Raw genomic sequence first — 18,909 nt, 5'->3', positions numbered from 1 at the left:
GAAAAAAAAGCAGACAGGCGCTGCTGAGATTCGAACTCAGGATCTCCTGTTTACTAGACAGGCGCTTTAACCAACTAAGCCACAGCACCTCTTTTGCATCTGATCTCCTTTCCTTCCTCATGTAATCATTTAGAAGTGAAATCCACTTTTTTTAAGGCTGGGCTACTGTTGCAATATAACTTTACAAAATGTTTTCCAATTGACTGAAACTCCATTGCACAAAACGAGCATGTCATTAATCGTTGATTTAGAGTGGACTGCATTGCCCAGTGTGTGTATTGAGGAGCACATGTTCGCCTTTACTGGGGAGCAATTTTGCACTCATGAATGTGGCAAAACATTCAAATCCGTAAGTGGGTGAACATTAAAGTCCTAGATGCTGCAAATCTCTATATCTGGATACGGAATGACTGAAAAAAGTTATGTCTCCAGTGTCAAAATGTGTGTAATGCACTAGTAATTCATTTCCTTTATTGACCAGTGAGGTAGCCATGTATGGAGGTGCTGTAGAGTGAAAATCAAGTTTCAAATGGGCAGTGATCCCTGTGCCTGGATAGCTCAGTCGGTAGAGACTTTTAATCTGAGGGTCCAGGGTTCAAGTCCCTGTTCAGGCGTATCTTTGCTTCTTTTACAAAAAATTTAGCAGGAAATATGAATTGCTCATTCTAATATGTGCTATTTCTGATGGCATCGCAACCTTGGGCAATATGACTCTAAGGTAGTGGAGTCCAGAATTCTTGGATGCTTTGCCAACATTTCAAGCCTGACTGTGCTTCTAAATAGCATGAAATAACAATCTTTGTACAAAGTTTTAATATTGGGGAGACAGATTGGTCGAAAAAAAAGCAGACAGGCGCTGCTGAGATTCGAACTCAGGATCTCCTGTTTACTAGACAGGCGCTTTAACCAACTAAGCCACAGCACCTCTTTTGCATCTGATCTCCTTTCCTTCCTCATGTAATCATTTAGAAGTGAAATCCACTTTTTTTAAGGCTGGGCTTCTGTTGCAATATAACTTTACAAAATGTTTTCCAATTGACTGAAACTCCATTGCACAAAACGAGCATGTCATTAATCGTTGATTTAGAGTGGACTGCATTGCCCAGTGTGTGTATTGAGGAGCACATGTTCGCCTTTACTGGGGAGCAATTTTGCACTCATGAATGTGGCAAAACATTCAAATCCGTAAGTGGGTGAACATTAAAGTCCTAGATGCTGCAAATCTCTATATCTGGATACGGAATGACTGAAAAAAGTTATGTCTCCAGTGTCAAAATGTGTGTAATGCACTAGTAATTCATTTCCTTTATTGACCAGTGAGGTAGCCATGTATGGAGGTGCTGTAGAGTGAAAATCAAGTTTCAAATGGGCAGTGATCCCTGTGCCTGAATAGCTCAGTTGGTAGAGCATCAGACTTTTAATCTGAGGGTCCAGGGTTCAAGTCCCTGTTCAGGCGTATCTTTGCTTCTTTTACAAAAAATTTAGCAGGAAATATGAATTGCTCATTCTAATATGTGCTATTTCTGATGGCATCGCAACCTTGGGCAATATGACTCTAAGGTAGTGGAGTCCAGAATTCTTGGATGCTTTGCCAACATTTCAAGCCTGACTGTGCTTCTAAATAGCATGAAATAACAATCTTTGTACAAAGTTTTAATATTGGGGAGACAGATTGGTCGAAAAAAAAGCAGACAGGCGCTGCTGAGATTCGAACTCAGGATCTCCTGTTTACTAGACAGGCGCTTTAACCAACTAAGCCACAGCACCTCTTTTGCATCTGATCTCCTTTCCTTCCTCATGTAATCATTTAGAAGTGAAATCCACTTTTTTTAAGGCTGGGCTTCTGTTGCAATATAACTTTACAAAATGTTTTCCAATTGACTGAAACTCCATTGCACAAAACGAGCATGTCATTAATCGTTGATTTAGAGTGGACTGCATTGCCCAGTGTGTGTATTGAGGAGCACATGTTCGCCTTTACTGGGGAGCAATTTTGCACTCATGAATGTGGCAAAACATTTAAATCCGTAAGTGGGTGAACATTAAAGTCCTAGATGCTGCAAATCTCTATATCTGGATACGGAATGACTGAAAAAAGTTATGTCTCCAGTGTCAAAATGTGTGTAATGCACTAGTAATTCATTTCCTTTATTGACCAGTGAGGTAGCCATGTATGGAGGTGCTGTAGAGTGAAAATCAAGTTTCAAATGGGCAGTGATCCCTGTGCCTGGATAGCTCAGTCGGTAGAACATCAGACTTTTAATCTGAGGATCCAGGGTTCAAGTCCCTGTTCAGGCATACCTTTGCTTCTTTTACAAAAAATTAAGCAGGAAATATGAATTGCTCATTCTAATATGTGCTGTTTCTGATGGCATCGCAACCTTGGGCAATATGACTCTAAGGTAGTGGAGTCCAGAGTTCTTGGATGCTTTGCCAACATTTCAAGCCTGACTGTGCTTCTAAATAGCATGAAATAGCAATCTTTGTACAAAGTTTTAATATTGGGGAGACAGATTGGTCGAAAAAAAAGCAGACAGGCGCTGCTGAGATTCGAACTCAGGATCTCCTGTTTACTAGACAGGCGCTTTAACCAACTGAGCCACAGCACCTTTTTTGCATCTGGTCTCCTTTCCTTCCTCATGTAATCAATCAGAAGTGAAATCCACTTTTTTAAGGCTGGGCTTCTGTTGCAATATAACTTTTCAAAATGTTTTCCAATTGACTGAAACTCCATTGCACAAAATGAGCATGTCATTAATCGTCGATTTAGAGTGGACTGCATTGCCCAGTGTGTGCATTGAGGAGCACATGTTCGTCTTTACTGGGGAGCAAGTTTGCACTCATTAATGTGGCAAAACATTCAAATCCGTAAGTGGGTGAACATTAAAGTCCTAGATGCTTCAAATCTCTATATCTGGATACGGAATGACTGAAAAAAGTTATGTCTCCAGTGTCAAAATGTGTGTAATGCACTAGTAATTCATTTCCTTTATTGACCAGTCAGGTAGCCATGTATGGAGGTGCTGTAGAGTGAAAATCAAGTTTCAAATGGGCAGTGATCCCTGTGCCTGGATAGCTCAGTCGTAGAGCATCAGACTTTTAATCTGAGGGTCCAGGGTTCAAGTCCCTGTTCAGGCGTATCTTTGCTTCTTTTACAAAAAATTTAGCAGGAAATATGAATTGCTCATTCTAATATGTGCTATTTCTGATGGCATCGCAACCTTGGGCAATATGACTCTAAGGTAGTGGAGTCCAGAATTCTTGGATGCTTTGCCAACATTTCAAGCCTGACTGTGCTTCTAAATAGCATGAAATAACAATCTTTGTACAAAGTTTTAATATTGGGGAGACAGATTGGTCGAAAAAAAAGCAGACAGGCGCTGCTGAGATTCGAACTCAGGATCTCCTGTTTACTAGACAGGCGCTTTAACCAACTAAGCCACAGCACCTCTTTTGCATCTGATCTCCTTTCCTTCCTCATGTAATCATTTAGAAGTGAAATCCACTTTTTTTAAGGCTGGGCTTCTGTTGCAATATAACTTTACAAAATGTTTTCCAATTGACTGAAACTCCATTGCACAAAACGAGCATGTCATTAATCGTTGATTTAGAGTGGACTGCATTGCCCAGTGTGTGTATTGAGGAGCACATGTTCGCCTTTACTGGGGAGCAATTTTGCACTCATGAATGTGGCAAAACATTCAAATCCGTAAGTGGGTGAACATTAAAGTCCTAGATGCTGCAAATCTCTATATCTGGATACGGAATGACTGAAAAAAGTTATGTCTCCAGTGTCAAAATGTGTGTAATGCACTAGTAATTCATTTCCTTTATTGACCAGTGAGGTAGCCATGTATGGAGGTGCTGTAGAGTGAAAATCAAGTTTCAAATGGGCAGTGATCCCTGTGCCTGGATAGCTCAGTCGGTAGAGCATCAGACTTTTAATCTGAGGGTCCAGGGTTCAAGTCCCTGTTCAGGCGTATCTTTGCTTCTTTTACAAAAAATTTAGCAGGAAATATGAATTGCTCATTCTAATATGTGCTATTTCTGATGGCATCGCAACCTTGGGCAATATGACTCTAAGGTAGTGGAGTCCAGCATTCTTGGATGCTTTGCCAACATTTCAAGCCTGACTGTGCTTCTAAATAGCATGAAATAACAATCTTTGTACAAAGTTTTAATATTGGGGAGACAGATTGGTCGAAAAAAAAGCAGACAGGCGCTGCTGAGATTCGAACTCAGGATCTCCTGTTTACTAGACAGGCGCTTTAACCAACTAAGCCACAGCACCTCTTTTGCATCTGATCTCCTTTCCTTCCTCATGTAATCATTTAGAAGTGAAATCCACTTTTTTTAAGGCTGGGCTTCTGTTGCAATATAACTTTACAAAATGTTTTCCAATTGACTGAAACTCCATTGCACAAAACGAGCATGTCATTAATCGTTGATTTAGAGTGGACTGCATTGCCCAGTGTGTGTATTGAGGAGCACATGTTCGCCTTTACTGGGGAGCAATTTTGCACTCATGAATGTGGCAAAACATTCAAATCCGTAAGTGGGTGAACATTAAAGTCCTAGATGCTGCAAATCTCTATATCTGGATACGGAATGACTGAAAAAAGTTATGTCTCCAGTGTCAAAATGTGTGTAATGCACTAGTAATTCATTTCCTTTATTGACCAGTGAGGTAGCCATGTATGGAGGTGCTGTAGAGTGAAAATCAAGTTTCAAATGGGCAGTGATCCCTGTGCCTGGATAGCTCAGTCGGTAGAGCATCAGACTTTTAATCTGAGGGTCCAGGGTTCAAGTCCCTGTTCAGGCGTACCTTTGCTTCTTTTACAAAAAATTAAGCAGGAAATATGAATTGCTCATTCTAATATGTGCTATTTCTGATGGCATCGCAACCTTGGGCAATATGACTCTAAGGTAGTGGAGTCCAGAGTTCTTGGATGCTTTGCCAACATTTCAAGCCTGACTGTGCTTCTAAATAGCATGAAATAGCAGTCTTTGTACAAAGTTTTAATATTGGGGAGACAGATTGGTCGAAAAAAAAGCAGACAGGCGCTGCTGAGATTCGAACTCAGGATCTCCTGTTTACTAGACAGGCGCTTTAACCAACTAAGCCACAGCACCTTTTTTGCATCTGGTCTCCTTTCCTTCCTCATGTAATCAATCAGAAGTGAAATCCACTTTTTTAAGGCTGGGCTTCTGTTGCAATATAACTTTTCAAAATGTTTTCCAATTGACTGAAACTCCATTGCACAAAACGAGCATGTCCTTAATCGTCGATTTAGAGTGGACTGCATTGCCCAGTGTGTGCATTGAGGAGCACATGTTCGTCTTTACTGGGGAGCAAGTTTGCACTCATGAATGTGGCAAAACATTCAAATCCGTAAGTGGGTGAACATTAAAGTCCTAGATGCTGCAAATCTCTATATCTGGATACGGAATGACTGAAAAAAGTTATGTCTCCAGTGTCAAAATGTGTGTAAGGCACTAGTAATTCATTTCCTTTATTGACCAGTGAGGTAGCCATGTATGGAGGTGCTGTAGAGTGAAAATCAAGTTTCAAATGGGCAGTGATCCCTGTGCCTGGATAGCTCAGTCGGTAGAGCATCAGACTTTTAATCTGAGGGTCCAGGGTTCAAGTCCCTGTTCAGGCGTACCTTTGCTTCTTTTACAAAAAATTAAGCAGGAAATATGAATTGCTCATTCTAATATGTGCTATTTCTGATGGCATCGCAACCTTGGGCAATATGACTCTAAGGTAGTGGAGTCCAGAGTTCTTGGATGCTTTGCCAACATTTCAAGCCTCACTGTGCTTCTAAATAGCATGAAATAGCAATCTTTGTACAAAGTTTTAATATTGGGGAGACAGATTGGTCGAAAAAAAAGCAGACAGGCGCTGCTGAGATTCGAACTCAGGATCTCCTGTTTACTAGACAGGCGCTTTAACCAACTAAGCCACAGCACCTTTTTTGCATCTGGTCTCCTTTCCTTCCTCATGTAATCAATCAGAAGTGAAATCCACTTTTTTAAGGTTGGGCTTCTGTTGCAATATAACTTTTCAAAATGTTTTCCAATTGACTGAAACTCCATTGCACAAAACGAGCATGTCATTAATCGTCGATTTAGAGTGGACTGCATTGCCCAGTGTGTGCATTGAGGAGCACATGTTCGTCTTTACTGGGGAGCAAGTTTGCACTCATGAATGTGGCAAAACATTCAAATCCGTAAGTGGGTGAACATTAAAGTCCTAGATGCTGCAAATCTCTATATCTGGATACGGAATGACTGAAAAAAGTTATGTCTCCAGTGTCAAAATGTGTGTAATGCACTAGTAATTCATTTCCTTTATTGACCAGTGAGGTCAATGTATGGAGGTGCTGTAGAGTGAAAATCAAGTTTCAAATGGCAGTGATCCATCTGCCTGGATAGCTCAGTCGGTAGAGCATCAGACTTTTAATCTGAGGGTCCAGGGTTCAAGGCTGGGCTTCTGTTGCAATATAACTTTTCAAAATGTTTTCCAATTGACTGAAACTCCATTGCACAAAACGAGCATGTCATTAATCGTCGATTTAGAGTGGACTGCATTGCCCAGTGTGTGCATTGAGGAGCACATGTTCGTCTTTACTGGGGAGCAAGTTTGCACTCATTAATGTGGCAAAACATTCAAATCCGTAAGTGGGTGAACATTAAAGTCCTAGATGCTGCAAATCTCTATATCTGGATACGGAATGACTGAAAAAAGTTATGTCTCCAGTGTCAAAATGTGTGTAATGCACTAGTAATTCATTTCCTTTATTGACCAGTGAGGTAGCCATGTATGGAGGTGCTGTAGAGTGAAAATCAAGTTTCAAATGGGCAGTGATCCCTGTGCCTGGATAGCTCAGTCGGTAGAGCATCAGACTTTTAATCTGAGGGTCCAGGGTTCAAGTCCCTGTTCAGGCGTATCTTTGCTTCTTTTACAAAAAATTTAGCAGGAAATATGAATTGCTCATTCTAATATGTGCTATTTCTGATGGCATCGCAACCTTGGGCAATATGACTCTAAGGTAGTGGAGTCCAGAATTCTTGGATGCTTTGCCAACGTTTCAAGCCTGACTGTGCATCTAAATAGCATGAAATAACAATCTTTGTACAAAGTTTTAATATTGGGGAGACAGATTGGTCGAAAAAAAAGCAGACAGGCGCTGCTGAGATTCGAACTCAGGACCTCCTGTTTACTAGACAGGCGCTTTAACCAACTAAGCCACAGCACCTCTTTTGCATCTGATCTCCTGTCCTTCCTCATGTAATCATTTAGAAGTGAAATCCACTTTTTTTAAGGCTGGGCTTCTGTTGCAATATAACTTTACAAAATGTTTTCCAATTGACTGAAACTCCATTGCACAAAACGAGCATGTCATTAATCGTCGATTTAGAGTGGACTGCATTGCCCAGTGTGTGCATTGAGGAGCACATGTTCGTCTTTACTGGGGAGCAAGTTTGCACTCATGAATGTGGCAAAACATTCAAATCCGTAAGTGGGTGAACATTAAAGTCCTAGATGCTGCAAATCTCTATATCTGGATAAGGAATGACTGAAAAAAGTTATGTCTCCAGTGTCAAAATGTGTGTAATGCACTAGTAATTCATTTCCTTTATTGACCAGTGAGGTAGCCATGTATGGAGGTGCTGTAGAGTGAAAATCAAGTTTCAAATGGCAGTGATCCATCTGCCTGGATAGCTCAGTTGGTAGAGCATCAGACTTTTAATCTGAGGGTCCAGGGTTCAAGTCCCTGTTCAGGCGTACCTTTGCTTCTTTTACAAAAAATTAAGCAGGAAATATGAATTGCTCATTCTAATATGTGCTATTTCTGATGGCATCGCAACCTTGGGCAATATGACTCTAAGGTAGTGGAGTCCAGAGTTCTTGGATGCTTTGCCAACATATCAAGCCTGACTGTGCTTCTAAATAGCATGAAATAGCAATCTTTGTACAAAGTTTTAATATTGGGGAGACAGATTGGTCGAAAAAAAGCAGACAGGCGCTGCTGAGATTCGAACTCAGGATCTCCTGTTTACTAGACAGGCGCTTTAACCAACTAAGCCACAGCACCTTTTTTGCATCTGGTCTCCTTTCCTTCCTCATGTAATCATTTAGAAGTGAAATCCACTTTTTTAAGGCTGGGCTTCTGTTGCAATATAACTTTTCAAAATGTTTTCCAATTGACTGAAACTCCATTGCACAAAACGAGCATGTCATTAATCGTCGATTTAGAGTGGACTGCATTGCCCAGTGTGTGCATTGAGGAGCACATGTTCGTCTTTACTGGGGAGCAAGTTTGCACTCATTAATGTGGCAAAACATTCAAATCCGTAAGTGGGTGAACATTAAAGTCCTAGATGCTGCAAATCTCTATATCTGGATACGGAATGACTGAAAAAAGTTATGTCTCCAGTGTCAAAATGTGTGTAATGCACTAGTAATTCATTTCCTTTATTGACCAGTGAGGTAGCCATGTATGGAGGTGCTGTAGAGTGAAAATCAAGTTTCAAATGGGCAGTGATCCCTGTGCCTAGATAGCTCAGTCGGTAGAGCATCAGACTTTTAATCTGAGGGTTCAGGGTTCAAGTCCCTGTTCAGGCGTACCTTTGCTTCTTTTACAAAAAATTAAGCAGGAAATATGAATTGCTCATTCTAATATGTGCTATTTCTGATGGCATCGCAACCTTGGGCAATATGATTCTAAGGTAGTGGAGTCCAGAGTTCTTGGATGCTTTGCCAACATTTCAAGCCTGACTGTGCTTCTAAATAGCATGAAATAGCAATCTTTGTACAAAGTTTTAATATTGGGGAGACAGATTGGTCGAAAAAAAAGCAGACAGGCGCTGCTGAGATTCGAACTCAGGATCTCCTGTTTACTAGACAGGCGCTTTAACCAACTAAGCCACAGCACCTTTTTTGCATCTGGTCTCCTTTCCTTCCTCATGTAATCATTTAGAAGTGAAATCCACTTTTTTAAGGCTGGGCTTCTGTTGCAATATAACTTTTCAAAATGTTTTCCAATTGACTGAAACTCCATTGCACAAAACGAGCATGTCATTAATCGTCGATTTAGAGTGGACTGCATTGCCCAGAGTGTGCATTGAGGAGCACATGTTCGTCTTTACTGGGGAGTAAGTTTGCACTCATGAATGTGGCAAAACATTCAAATCCGTAAGTGGGTGAACATTAAAGTCCTAGATGCTGCAAATCTCTATATCTGGATACGGAATGACTGAAAAAAGTTATGTCTCCAGTGTCAAAATGTGTGTAATGCACTAGTAATTCATTTCCTTTATTGACCAGTGAGGTAGCCATGTATGGAGGTGCTGTAGAGTGAAAATCAAGTTTCAAATGGCAGTGATCCATCTGCCTGGATAGCTCAGTCGGTAGAGCATCAGACTTTTAATCTGAGGGTCCAGGGTTCAAGTCCCTGTTCAGGCGTACCTTTGCTTCTTTTACAAAAAATTAAGCAGGAAATATGAATTGCTCATTCTAATATGTGCTATTTCTGATGGCATCGCAACCTTGGGCAATATGACTCTAAGGTAGTGGAGTCCAGAGTTCTTGGATGCTTTGCCAACATATCAAGCCTGACTGTGCTTCTAAATAGCATGAAATAGCAATCTTTGTACAAAGTTTTAATATTGGGGAGACAGATTGGTCGAAAAAAAGCAGACAGGCGCTGCTGAGATTCGAACTCAGGATCTCTCTGTTTACTAGACAGGCGCTTTAACCAACTAAGCCACAGCACCTTTTTTGCATCTGGTCTCCTTTCCTTCCTCATGTAATCATTTAGAAGTGAAATCCACTTTTTTAAGGCTGGACTTCTGTTGCAATATAACTTTTCAAAATGTTTTCCAATTGACTGAAACTCCATTGCACAAAACGAGCATGTCATTAATCGTCGATTTAGAGTGGACTGCATTGCCCAGTGTGTGCATTGAGGAGCACATGTTCGTCTTTACTGGGGAGCAAGTTTGCACTCATTAATGTGGCAAAACATTCAAATCCGTAAGTGGGTGAACATTAAAGTCCTAGATGCTGCAAATCTCTATATCTGGATACGGAATGACTGAAAAAAGTTATGTCTCCAGTGTCAAAATGTGTGTAATGCACTAGTAATTCATTTCCTTTATTGACCAGTGAGGTAGCCATGTATGGAGGTGCTGTAGAGTGAAAATCAAGTTTCAAATGGCAGTGATCCATCTGCCTGGATAGCTCAGTCGGTAGGGCATCAGACTTTTAATCTGAGGGTCCAGGGTTCAAGTCCCTGTTCAGGCGTACCTTTGCTTCTTTTACAAAAAATTAAGCAGGAAATATGAATTGCTCATTCTAATATGTGCTATTTCTGATGGCATCGCAACCTTGGGCAATATGACTCTAAGGTAGTGGAGTCCAGAGTTCTTGGATGCTTTGCCAACATTTCAAGCCTGACTGTGCTTCTAAATAGCATGAAACAGCAATCTTTGTACAAAGTTTTAATATTGGGGAGACAGATTGGTCGAAAAAAAAGCAGACAGGCGCTGCTGAGATTCAAACTCAGGATCTCCTGTTTACTAGACAGGCGCTTTAACCAACTAAGCCACAGCACCTTTTTTGCATCTGGTCTCCTTTCCTTCCTCATGTAATCATTTAGAAGTGAAATCCACTTTTTTAAGGCTGGGCTTCTGTTGCAATATAACTTTTCAAAATGTTTTCCAATTGACTGAAACTCCATTGCACAAAACGAGCATGTCATTAATCGTCGATTTAGAGTGGACTGCATTGCCCAGTGTGTGCATTGAGGAGCACATGTTCGTCTTTACTGGGGAGCAAGTTTGCACTCATGAATGTGGCAAAACATTCAAATCCGTAAGTGGGTGAACATTAAAGTCCTAGATGCTGCAAATCTCTATATCTGGATACGGAATGACTGAAAAAAGTTATGTCTCCAGTGTCAAAATGTGTGTAATGCACTAGTAATTCATTTCCTTTATTGACCAGTGAGGTAGCCATGTATGGAGGTGCTGTAGAGTGAAAATCAAGTTTCAAATGGGCAGTGATCCCTGTGCCTGGATAGCTCAGTCGGTAGAGCATCAGACTTTTAATCTGAGGGTCCAGGGTTCAAGTCCCTGTTCAGGCGTACCTTTGCTTCTTTTACAAAAAATTAAGCAGGAAATATGAATTGCTCATTCTAATATGTGCTGTTTCTGATGGCATCGCAACCTTGGGCAATATGACTCTAAGGTAGTGGAGTCCAGAGTTCTTGGATGCTTTGCCAACATTTCAAGCCTGACTGTGCTTCTAAATAGCATGAAATAGCAGTCTTTGTACAAAGTTTTAATATTGGGGAGACAGATTGGTCGAAAAAAAAGCAGACAGGCGCTGCTGAGATTCGAACTCAGGATCTCCTGTTTACTAGACAGGCGCTTTAACCAACTAAGCCACAGCACCTTTTTTGCATCTGGTCTCCTTTCCTTCCTCATGTAATCAATCAGAAGTGAAATCCACTTTTTTAAGGCTGGGCTTCTGTTGCAATATAACTTTTCAAAATGTTTTCCAATTGACTGAAACTCCATTGCACAAAACGAGCATGTCATTAATCGTCGATTTAGAGTGGACTACATTGCCCAGTGTGTGCATTGAGGAGCACATGTTCGTCTTTACTGGGGAGCAAGTTTGCACTCATGAATGTGGCAAAACATTCAAATCCGTTAGTGGGTGAACATTAAAGTCCTAGATGCTGCAAATCTCTATATCTGGATACGGAATGACTGAAAAAAGTTATGTCTCCAGTGTCAAAATGTGTGTAATGCACTAGTAATTCATTTCCTTTATTGACCAGTGAGGTAGCCATGTATGGAGGTGCTGTAGAGTGAAAATCAAGTTTCAAATGGGCAGTGATCCTTGTGCCTGGATAGCTCAGTCGGTAGAGCATCAGACTTTTAATCTGAGGGTCCAGGGTTCAAGTCCCTGTTCAGGCGTACCTTTGCTTCTTTTACAAAAAATTAAGCAGGAAATATGAATTGCTCATTCTAATATGTGCTATTTCTGATGGCATCGCAACCTTGGGCAATATGACTCTAAGGTAGTGGAGTCCAGAGTTCTTGGATGCTTTGCCAACATTTCAAGCCTGACTGTGCTTCTAAATAGCATGAAACAGCAATCTTTGTACAAAGTTTTAATATTGGGGAGACAGTTTGGTCGAAAAAAAAGCAGACAGGCGCTGCTGAGATTCGAACTCAGGATCTCCTGTTTACTAGACAGGCGCTTTAACCAACTAAGCCACAGCACCTTTTTTGCATCTGGTCTCCTTTCCTTCCTCATGTAATCATTTAGAAGTGAAATCCACTTTTTTTAAGGCTGGGCTTCTGTTGCAATATAACTTTTCAAAATGTTTTCCAATTGACTGAAACTCCATTGCACAAAACGAGCATGTCATTAATCGTCGATTTAGAGTGGACTGCATTGCCCAGTGTGTGCATTGAGGAGCACATGTTCGTCTTTACTGGGGAGCAAGTTTGCACTCATGAATGTGGCAAAACATTCAAATCCGTAAGTGGGTGAACATTAAAGTCCTAGATGCTGCAAATCTCTATATCTGGATACGGAATGACTGAAAAAAGTTATGTCTCCAGTGTCAAAATGTGTGTAATGCACTAGTAATTCATTTCCTTTATTGACCAGTGAGGTAGCCATGTATGGAGGTGCTGTAGAGTGAAAATCAAGTTTCAAATGGGCAGTGATCCATGTGCCTGGATAGCTCAGTCGGTAGAGCATCAGACTTTTAATCTGAGGGTCCAGGGTTCAAGTCCCTGTTCAGGCGTATCTTTGCTTCTTTTACAAAAAATTTAGCAGGAAATATGAATTGCTCATTCTAATATGTGCTATTTCTGATGGCATCGCAACCTTGGGCAATATGACTCTAAGGTAGTGGAGTCCAGAATTCTTGGATGCTTTGCCAACATTTCAAGCCTGACTGTGCTTCTAAATAGCATGAAATAACAATCTTTGTACAAAGTTTTAATATTGGGGAGACAGATTGGTCGAAAAAAAAGCAGACAGGCGCTGCTGAGATTCGAACTCAGGATCTCCTGTTTACTAGACAGGCGCTTTAACCAACTAAGCCACAGCACCTTTTTTGCATCTGGTCTCCTTTCCTTCCTCATGTAATCATTTAGAAGTGAAATCCACTTTTTTAACGCTGGGCTTCTGTTGCAATATAACTTTTCAAAATGTTTTCCAATTGACTGAAACTCCATTGCACAAAACGAGCATGTCATTAATCGTCGATTTAGAGTGGACTGCATTGCCCAGTGTGTGCATTGAGGAGCACATGTTCGTCTTTACTGGGGAGCAAGTTTGCACTCATGAATGTGGCAAAACATTCAAATCCGTAAGTGGGTGAACATTAAAGTCCTAGATGCTGCAAATCTCTATATCTGGATACGGAATGACTGAAAAAAGTTATGTCTCCAGTGTCAAAATGTGTGTAATGCACTAGTAATTCATTTCCTTTATTGACCAGTGAGGTAGCCATGTATGGAGGTGCTGTAGAGTGAAAATCAAGTTTCAAATGGGCAGTGATCCTTGTGCCTGGATAGCTCAGTCGGTAGAGCATCAGACTTTTAATCTGAGGGTCCAGGGTTCAAGTCCCTGTTCAGGCGTATCTTTGCTTCTTTTACAAAAAATTAAGCAGGAAATATGAATTGCTCATTGTAATATGTGCTATTTCTGATGGCATCGCAACCTTGGGCAATATGACTCTAAGGTAGTGGAGTCCAGAGTTCTTGGATGCTTTGCCAACATTTCAAGCCTGACTGTGCTTCTAAATAGCATGAAATAACAATCTTTGTACAAAGTTTTAATATTGGGGAGACAGATTGGTCGAAAAAAAAGCAGACAGGCGCTGCTGAGATTCGAACTCAGGATCTCCTGTTTACTAGACAGGCGCTTTAACCAACTAAGCCACAGCACCTCTTTTGCATCTGATCTCCTTTCCTTCCTCATGTAATCATTTAGAAGTGAAATCCACTTTTTTTAAGGCTGGGCTTCTGTTGCAATATAACTTTACAAAATGTTTTCCAATTGACTGAAACTCCATTGCACAAAACGAGCATGTCATTAATCGTTGATTTAGAGTGGACTGCATTGCCCAGTGTGTGTATTGAGGAGCACATGTTCGCCTTTACTGGGGAGCAAGTTTTCACTCATGAATGTGCCAAAACATTCAAATCCGTAAGTGGGTGAACATTAAAGTCCTAGATGCTGCAAATCTCTATATCTGGATACGGAATGACTGAAAAAAGTTATGTCTCCAGTGTCAAAATGTGTGTAATGCACTAGTAATTCATTTCCTTTATTGACCAGTGAGGTAGCCATGTATGGAGGTGCTGTAGAGTGAAAATCAAGTTTCAAATGGGCAGTGATCCTTGTGCCTGGATAGCTCAGTCGGTAGAGCATCAGACTTTTAATCTGAGGGTCCAGGGTTCAAGTCCCTGTTCAGGCGTACCATTGCTTCTTTTACAAAAAATTAAGCAGGAAATATGAATTGCTCATTCTAATATGTGCTATTTCTGATGGCATCGCAACCTTGGGCAATATGACTCTAAGGTAGTGGAGTCCAGAGTTCTTGGATGCTTTGCCAACATTTCAAGCCTGACTGTGCTTCTAAATAGCATGAAACAGCAATCTTTGTACAAAGTTTTAATATTGGGGAGACAGATTGGTCGAAAAAAAAGCAGACAGGCGCTGCTGAGATTCGAACTCAGGATCTCCTGTTTACTAGACAGGCGCTTTAACCAACTAAGCCACAGCACCTTTTTTGCATCTGGTCTCCTTTTCTTCCTCATGTAATCATTTAGAAGTGAAATCCACTTTTTTAAGGCTGGGCTTCTGTTGCAATATAACTTTTCAAAATGTTTTCCAATTGACTGAAACTCCATTGCACAAAACGAGCATGTCATTAATCGTCGATTTAGAGTGGACTGCATTGCCCAGTGTGTGCATTGAGGAGCACATGTTCGTCTTTACTGGGGAGCAAGTTTGCACTCATTAATGTGGCAAAACATTCAAATCCGTAAGTGGGTGAACATTAAAGTCCTAGATGCTGCAAATCTCTATATCTGGATACGGAATGACTGAAAAAAGTTATGTCTCCAGTGTCAAAATGTGTGTAATGCACTAGTAATTCATTTCCTTTATTGACCAGTGAGGTAGCCATGTATGGAGGTGCTGTAGAGTGAAAATCAAGTTTCAAATGGGCAGTGATCCCTGTGCCTAGATAGCTCAGTCGGTAGAGCATCAGACTTTTAATCTGAGGGTCCAGGGTTCAAGTCCCTGTTCAGGCGTACCTTTGCTTCTTTTACAAAAAATTAAGCAGGAAATATGAATTGCTCATTCTAATATGTGCTATTTCTGATGGCATCGCAACCTTGGGCAATATGATTCTAAGGTAGTGGAGTCCAGAGTTCTTGGATGCTTTGCCAACATTTCAAGCCTGACTGTGCTTCTAAATAGCATGAAATAGCAATCTTTGTACAAAGTTTTAATATTGGGGAGACAGATTGGTCGAAAAAAAAGCAGACAGGCGCTGCTGAGATTCGAACTCAGGATCTCCTGTTTACTAGACAGGCGCTTTAACCAACTAAGCCACAGCACCTTTTTTGCATCTGGTCTCCTTTCCTTCCTCATGTAATCATTTAGAAGTGAAATCCACTTTTTTAAGGCTGGGCTTCTGTTGCAATATAACTTTTCAAAATGTTTTCCAATTGACTGAAACTCCATTGCACAAAACGAGCATGTCATTAATCGTCGATTTAGAGTGGACTGCATTGCCCAGTGTGTGCATTGAGGAGCACATGTTCGTCTTTACTGGGGAGTAAGTTTGCACTCATGAATGTGGCAAAACATTCAAATCCGTAAGTGGGTGAACATTAAAGTCCTAGATGCTGCAAATCTCTATATCTGGATACGGAATGACTGAAAAAAGTTATGTCTCCAGTGTCAAAATGTGTGTAATGCACTAGTAATTCATTTCCTTTATTGACCAGTGAGGTAGCCATGTATGGAGGTGCTGTAGAGTGAAAATCAAGTTTCAAATGGCAGTGATCCATCTGCCTGGATAGCTCAGTCGGTAGAGCATCAGACTTTTAATCTGAGGGTCCAGGGTTCAAGTCCCTGTTCAGGCGTACCTTTGCTTCTTTTACAAAAAATTAAGCAGGAAATATGAATTGCTCATTCTAATATGTGCTATTTCTGATGGCATCGCAACCTTGGGCAATATGACTCTAAGGTAGTGGAGTCCAGAGTTCTTGGATGCTTTGCCAACATATCAAGCCTGACTGTGCTTCTAAATAGCATGAAATAGCAATCTTTGTACAAAGTTTTAATATTGGGGAGACAGATTGGTCGAAAAAAAGCAGACAGGCGCTGCTGAGATTCGAACTCAGGATCTCTCTGTTTACTAGACAGGCGCTTTAACCAACTAAGCCACAGCACCTTTTTTGCATCTGGTCTCCTTTCCTTCCTCATGTAATCATTTAGAAGTGAAATCCACTTTTTTAAGGCTGGACTTCTGTTGCAATATAACTTTTCAAAATGTTTTCCAATTGACTGAAACTCCATTGCACAAAACGAGCATGTCATTAATCGTCGATTTAGAGTGGACTGCATTGCCCAGTGTGTGCATTGAGGAGCACATGTTCGTCTTTACTGGGGAGCAAGTTTGCACTCATTAATGTGGCAAAACATTCAAATCCGTAAGTGGGTGAACATTAAAGTCCTAGATGCTGCAAATCTCTATATCTGGATACGGAATGACTGAAAAAAGTTATGTCTCCAGTGTCAAAATGTGTGTAATGCACTAGTAATTCATTTCCTTTATTGACCAGTGAGGTAGCCATGTATGGAGGTGCTGTAGAGTGAAAATCAAGTTTCAAATGGCAGTGATCCATCTGCCTGGATAGCTCAGTCGGTAGGGCATCAGACTTTTAATCTGAGGGTCCAGGGTTCAAGTCCCTGTTCAGGCGTACCTTTGCTTCTTTTACAAAAAATTAAGCAGGAAATATGAATTGCTCATTCTAATATGTGCTATTTCTGATGGCATCGCAACCTTGGGCAATATGACTCTAAGGTAGTGGAGTCCAGAGTTCTTGGATGCTTTGCCAACATTTCAAGCCTGACTGTGCTTCTAAATAGCATGAAACAGCAATCTTTGTACAAAGTTTTAATATTGGGGAGACAGATTGGTCAAAAAAAAAGCAGACAGGCGCTGCTGAGATTCGAACTCAGGATCTCCAGTTTACTAGACAGGCGCTTTAACCAACTAAGCCACAGCACCTCTTTTGCATCTGATCTCCTGTCCTTCCTCATGTAATCATTTAGAAGTGAAATCCACTTTTTTTAAGGCTGGGCTTCTGTTGCAATATAACTTTACAAAATGTTTTCCAATTGACTGAAACTCCATTGCACAAAACGAGCATGTCATTAATCGTTGATTTAGAGTGGACTGCATTGCCCAGTGTGTGTATTGAGGAGCACATGTTCGCCTTTACTGGGGAGCAATTTTGCACTCATGAATGTGGCAAAACATTCAAATCCGTAAGTGGGTGAACATTAAAGTCCTAGATGCTGCAAATCTCTATATCTGGATACGGAATGACTGAAAAAAGTTATGTCTCCAGTGTCAAAATGTGTGTAATGCACTAGTAATTCATTTCCTTTATTGACCAGTGAGGTAGCCATGTATGGAGGTGCTGTAGAGTGAAAATCAAGTTTCAAATGGGCAGTGATCCTTGTGCCTGGATAGCTCAGTCGGTAGAGCATCAGACTTTTAATCTGAGGGTCCAGGGTTCAAGTCCCTGTTCAGGCGTACCTTTGCTTCTTTTACAAAAAATTAAGCAGGAAATATGAATTGCTCATTCTAATATGTGCTATTTCTGATGGCATCGCAACCTTGGGCAATATGATTCTAAGGTAGTGGAGTCCAGAGTTCTTGGATGCTTTGCAAACATTTCAAGCCTGACTGTGCTTCTAAATAGCATGAAATAGCAATCTTTGTACAAAGTTTTAATATTGGGGAGACAGATTGGTCGAAAAAAAAGCAGACAGGCGCTGCTGAGATTCGAACTCAGGATCTCCTGTTTACTAGACAGGCGCTTTAACCAACTAAGCCACAGCACCTTTTTTGCATCTGGTCTCCTTTCCTTCCTCATGTAATCATTTAGAAGTGAAATCCACTTTTTTAAGGCTGGGCTTCTGTTGCAATATAACTTTTCAAAATGTTTTCCAATTGACTGAAACTCCATTGCACAAAACGAGCATGTCATTAATCGTCGATTTAGAGTGGACTGCATTGCCCAGTGTGTGCATTGAGGAGCACATGTTCGTCTTTACTGGGGAGCAAGTTTGCACTCATGAATGTGGCAAAACATTCAAATCCGTAAGTGGGTGAACATTAAAGTCCTAGATGCTGCAAATCTCTATATCTGGATACGGAATGACTGAAAAAAGTTATGTCTCCAGTGTCAAAATGTGTGTAATGCACTAGTAATTCATTTCCTTTATTGACCAGTGAGGTAGCCATGTATGGAGGTGCTGTAGAGTGAAAATCAAGTTTCAAATGGGCAGTGATCCTTGTGCCTGGATAGCTCAGTCGGTAGAGCATCAGACTTTTAATCTGAGGGTCCAGGGTTCAAGTCCCTGTTCAGGCGTATCTTTGCTTCTTTTACAAAAAATTTAGCAGGAAATATGAATTGCTCATTCTAATATTTGCTATTTCTGATGGCATCGCAACCTTGGGCAATATGACTCTAAGGTAGTGGAGTCCAGAATTCTTGGATGCTTTGCCAACATTTCAAGCCTGACTGTGCTTCTAAATAGCATGAAATAACAATCTT

The 18,909-nt window shown here is 40.8% G+C and overlaps 19 non-coding genes across 19 annotated transcripts; 2 read left to right on the top strand and 17 right to left on the bottom strand.

The window, feature by feature from the left end:
* Positions 1-15: 15 nt before the first annotated feature.
* TRNAT-AGU (transfer RNA threonine (anticodon AGU)) lies at positions 16-89 on the bottom strand. The gene has a single exon. It is a non-coding gene; the product is annotated as a tRNA-Thr (tRNA).
* Positions 90-851: 762 nt separating this feature from the next.
* On the bottom strand, positions 852-925 carry TRNAT-AGU (transfer RNA threonine (anticodon AGU)). The gene has a single exon. It is a non-coding gene; the product is annotated as a tRNA-Thr (tRNA).
* Positions 926-1,383: 458 nt separating this feature from the next.
* Positions 1,384-1,456, top strand: TRNAK-UUU (transfer RNA lysine (anticodon UUU)). Its single transcript has one exon. It is a non-coding gene; the product is annotated as a tRNA-Lys (tRNA).
* A 237-nt stretch (positions 1,457-1,693) lies between these two features.
* Positions 1,694-1,767, bottom strand: TRNAT-AGU (transfer RNA threonine (anticodon AGU)). Its single transcript has one exon. It is a non-coding gene; the product is annotated as a tRNA-Thr (tRNA).
* A 1,608-nt stretch (positions 1,768-3,375) lies between these two features.
* On the bottom strand, positions 3,376-3,449 carry TRNAT-AGU (transfer RNA threonine (anticodon AGU)). The gene has a single exon. It is a non-coding gene; the product is annotated as a tRNA-Thr (tRNA).
* A 768-nt stretch (positions 3,450-4,217) lies between these two features.
* On the bottom strand, positions 4,218-4,291 carry TRNAT-AGU (transfer RNA threonine (anticodon AGU)). Its single transcript has one exon. It is a non-coding gene; the product is annotated as a tRNA-Thr (tRNA).
* Positions 4,292-5,059: 768 nt separating this feature from the next.
* Positions 5,060-5,133, bottom strand: TRNAT-AGU (transfer RNA threonine (anticodon AGU)). Its single transcript has one exon. It is a non-coding gene; the product is annotated as a tRNA-Thr (tRNA).
* A 767-nt stretch (positions 5,134-5,900) lies between these two features.
* Positions 5,901-5,974, bottom strand: TRNAT-AGU (transfer RNA threonine (anticodon AGU)). The gene has a single exon. It is a non-coding gene; the product is annotated as a tRNA-Thr (tRNA).
* Positions 5,975-7,188: 1,214 nt separating this feature from the next.
* Positions 7,189-7,262, bottom strand: TRNAT-AGU (transfer RNA threonine (anticodon AGU)). Its single transcript has one exon. It is a non-coding gene; the product is annotated as a tRNA-Thr (tRNA).
* Positions 7,263-7,719: 457 nt separating this feature from the next.
* TRNAK-UUU (transfer RNA lysine (anticodon UUU)) lies at positions 7,720-7,792 on the top strand. Its single transcript has one exon. It is a non-coding gene; the product is annotated as a tRNA-Lys (tRNA).
* Positions 7,793-8,028: 236 nt separating this feature from the next.
* Positions 8,029-8,102, bottom strand: TRNAT-AGU (transfer RNA threonine (anticodon AGU)). The gene has a single exon. It is a non-coding gene; the product is annotated as a tRNA-Thr (tRNA).
* Positions 8,103-8,869: 767 nt separating this feature from the next.
* On the bottom strand, positions 8,870-8,943 carry TRNAT-AGU (transfer RNA threonine (anticodon AGU)). The gene has a single exon. It is a non-coding gene; the product is annotated as a tRNA-Thr (tRNA).
* Positions 8,944-11,390: 2,447 nt separating this feature from the next.
* Positions 11,391-11,464, bottom strand: TRNAT-AGU (transfer RNA threonine (anticodon AGU)). Its single transcript has one exon. It is a non-coding gene; the product is annotated as a tRNA-Thr (tRNA).
* A 767-nt stretch (positions 11,465-12,231) lies between these two features.
* TRNAT-AGU (transfer RNA threonine (anticodon AGU)) lies at positions 12,232-12,305 on the bottom strand. The gene has a single exon. It is a non-coding gene; the product is annotated as a tRNA-Thr (tRNA).
* A 768-nt stretch (positions 12,306-13,073) lies between these two features.
* Positions 13,074-13,147, bottom strand: TRNAT-AGU (transfer RNA threonine (anticodon AGU)). The gene has a single exon. It is a non-coding gene; the product is annotated as a tRNA-Thr (tRNA).
* A 767-nt stretch (positions 13,148-13,914) lies between these two features.
* Positions 13,915-13,988, bottom strand: TRNAT-AGU (transfer RNA threonine (anticodon AGU)). The gene has a single exon. It is a non-coding gene; the product is annotated as a tRNA-Thr (tRNA).
* A 768-nt stretch (positions 13,989-14,756) lies between these two features.
* TRNAT-AGU (transfer RNA threonine (anticodon AGU)) lies at positions 14,757-14,830 on the bottom strand. Its single transcript has one exon. It is a non-coding gene; the product is annotated as a tRNA-Thr (tRNA).
* Positions 14,831-15,597: 767 nt separating this feature from the next.
* Positions 15,598-15,671, bottom strand: TRNAT-AGU (transfer RNA threonine (anticodon AGU)). Its single transcript has one exon. It is a non-coding gene; the product is annotated as a tRNA-Thr (tRNA).
* A 2,448-nt stretch (positions 15,672-18,119) lies between these two features.
* Positions 18,120-18,193, bottom strand: TRNAT-AGU (transfer RNA threonine (anticodon AGU)). Its single transcript has one exon. It is a non-coding gene; the product is annotated as a tRNA-Thr (tRNA).
* Positions 18,194-18,909: the final 716 nt, after the last annotated feature.

This window comes from Ambystoma mexicanum, unplaced genomic scaffold (assembly GCF_040938575.1).
Source record: "Ambystoma mexicanum isolate Mex_15411 unplaced genomic scaffold, UKY_AmexF1_1 Mex_scaf1, whole genome shotgun sequence".
Taxonomy (NCBI): domain Eukaryota; kingdom Metazoa; phylum Chordata; class Amphibia; order Caudata; family Ambystomatidae; genus Ambystoma; species Ambystoma mexicanum.
The sequence above is the reverse complement of the archived record's forward strand: the minus strand, read 5'-3'. Positions and strand labels throughout refer to the sequence as shown.